General features: G+C 53.2%; 1 long non-coding RNA gene across 1 annotated transcript; it reads right to left on the bottom strand.

Moving 5' to 3' along the window:
- Window positions 1-1,262: 1,262 nt before the first annotated feature.
- Window positions 1,263-2,177, bottom strand: LOC112946539. Its single transcript, XR_003249259.1, has 3 exons — window positions 2,157-2,177; window positions 1,762-1,924; window positions 1,263-1,382 (listed from the first exon to the last, which is right to left on the bottom strand). It is a non-coding gene; the product is annotated as an uncharacterized LOC112946539 (long non-coding RNA).
- Window positions 2,178-2,425: the final 248 nt, after the last annotated feature.

Here is a 2,425-nt window from a genome sequence, read left to right as displayed (position 1 = left end):
GAGGAGAGGAGAGGAGAGGAGAGGAGAGGAGAGGAGAGGAGAGGAGAGGAGAGGAGAGGAGAGGAGAGAACTGGATTTGTTCAGTTTCAAGAAGGGAAGACTGAGAGGAGACCTTACCAATGTTTATAAACATCATCAGGTAGGGTGCCAAGAGAATGTGGCTGGAATCTCTTCAGCGGAACCCAGTGAGAGGAGAAGAGACAACAGGGACAAAGCAAAGCACAGGAAGTTCCACTTGAGTGTGAGGAAAATCTTCTTGACCGTGGGGGTGGTTCTTGCCTGGAACTACTTCCCTAGAGAAGTTGCAGATTCTCCTTCTCTGGAAATATTCAAAAGCACCTGCATGTGATCCTGTGCAATGTGTTCTCCGGGGCACTGCCTATATGCCAGGCATTTGGACTAGGTGATCTGACAAGGTCCCATTCAACCTTCACGATTCTGTGATTAACAAGCCATAGCACCCCTGTCTTCCCACATGAGGAGCTGTGGCTTCCTTTTCAGGACCTTCCCAGGCCTTGGCGGGGAGGCCAAGGTGGCAGCTGGTGCTCTGTGAATGAGCAGCCAAAAGCCCCATGAAGCTCTCCAAAGGCTGAGGCCAGAGCTCTGCTTCTACCATATCCACTCGCCATTAGTTTGGAGGTGACATGCTGAATTTGACTTGTGCATCTTTGTTTTGAGGATTTGGGCGTTGAGAGGAGGCTACAGAAATGCTCTTTCTTTCCTACCTCCTCAGGTTGCCCCAGTCCTAAAGGGCATGTGCAGCATGCCAAGGAAAAGGACTGGACAGGGTTGGTGTTTGTTATTGTTGGCCTTTCTTTTGGTTTGGGGAAACACTGGGAGCAAGCAAGCACCACTGAGGTGGACACCCTTTCCTCATCCTGGTGTGGCTTTTCCCCTCGGTAGAATTCAGTCCCTTCAGGCATTTTAATCACGGCACCGGTGCTGCGAGCTGGGGAGGAGAGCCCTTGGGGGGAAAAGTGCCCATGTACTGGCTCTTCAGCCTAGCAGGGCTGCTTCTGCCGGCGCCTGGCATGGACAGAGCACAGCGCAGCTGCAGGACCTCAGACACAGCACGGCAGAGGTTGCTGTGGTCTTTGGTCCTTAGATCCCCACCACAAGGGCACAGTCCTCATGGGGAACCTGGGGGAAGGAGTGCAGCAGGCTGTACAGCAGGAGGCACAAGACACACTAGAAGAGGAAAAACAACAAAAACAGGAAGACAAGGAGACAAATTAAATTTTTTATTGAGGCTCAACAACAAGAGGTGGGGAGCACATTTCAGATGGTTATGGTGTAGACAAGGACTTCTGTCCCCACCTCTGTCTCCACCCAGGCCTCTTCTATCAGCACAGGATGCCAGAGAACGGATGCTGCCTCCCTATCTGCAGGAATGGGAGAGGAGAAAGACAAGAACAATCAGGAATGTTGTAGTAGGCTGGAAGGGCAGACTGGTGGGAGCTGCTTTCCCTCTGCTGTCATCTGAGGGCAAGCATCAGGGAAGCACAGAGCAGTGTGGTAGAGGAAAACTTCCCGAGCAAATGCGGCTCCCAAGCGCTTCTGCTCTTCACTGAAAACAGGCCTGGTCTCTGACCTGCCCAGTGTCTGTGACTAAGGAGTTTCCGCTCACACTTGTTGTCTCCAGGTTGTGCTCTTTGCACGCAGTGAGAGCATTGAACACAGGAAGGTCTGCGAGCTCACTTCCTGGGTCTGTTATATGCTCTATTCATCAGGTCACCCAGACAAAACACCACCAATACTAACCAATCTCTGCTGGGTGGTTGACATGCTGGTCCTTGGGAAGACAGCTCAGGTCTGAGGAGGTGGATTCAGCCACATGATCCTGAGCTGGCGCCAGGGCATCACTCAGCTCAGGGCTCTTGCTCTCCTCCTGCAGCTTAGAAGTCTGCTGCTCTGAATTGCATTCCTGCCAAGGCAATGTTGTACATCAGAGGTTTGAGCCCTTAGCTCTTGCTCCTTTCTTTCTGGAAGACCATRGGGAGCACTGGGGTGAACTGAGCGTGGGCAGCCCAGGCTAACAGTAGCCGCTGGGGCAAAGCGCCCTTCTTGCACAGCCTGCCCGTCCCTGCTGCAAGCCCTTGGCTCTCCTACCAYCTGCATTTGCAGAGGCTCCTGCAGCTCTTAGTGGTGGCTCCTACCTTGTGCTCTGTGCAGCACCTCCCCTGCTTTTCCAGGCATGGGGTGAGCTCGGCTTTGCACCCGTGGGTATCCATGCACTGCTGTTCCCAGTGGTACGCCAGCTTTTCCTCCTCCTCCAGTTCCTGGTAAGCTTGCTGCACAGCCCTGCCCACCAGGAACCTCACCAATGGCTTCACAACCACATTGAAGTCACGCTGCTGAGCATGGTGGTCATGGAAAGAGAGACAGAAAGCCTTTGCTCACAATCCCCCTTAATGTCACAGCCGAT

Source organism: Nothoprocta perdicaria, unplaced genomic scaffold (genome assembly GCF_003342845.1).
Source record: "Nothoprocta perdicaria isolate Ctin4 unplaced genomic scaffold, notPer1 scaffold_21, whole genome shotgun sequence".
NCBI classification, from domain to species: Eukaryota; Metazoa; Chordata; class Aves; order Tinamiformes; family Tinamidae; genus Nothoprocta; species Nothoprocta perdicaria.
The sequence above is the reverse complement of the archived record's forward strand: the minus strand, read 5'-3'. Positions and strand labels throughout refer to the sequence as shown.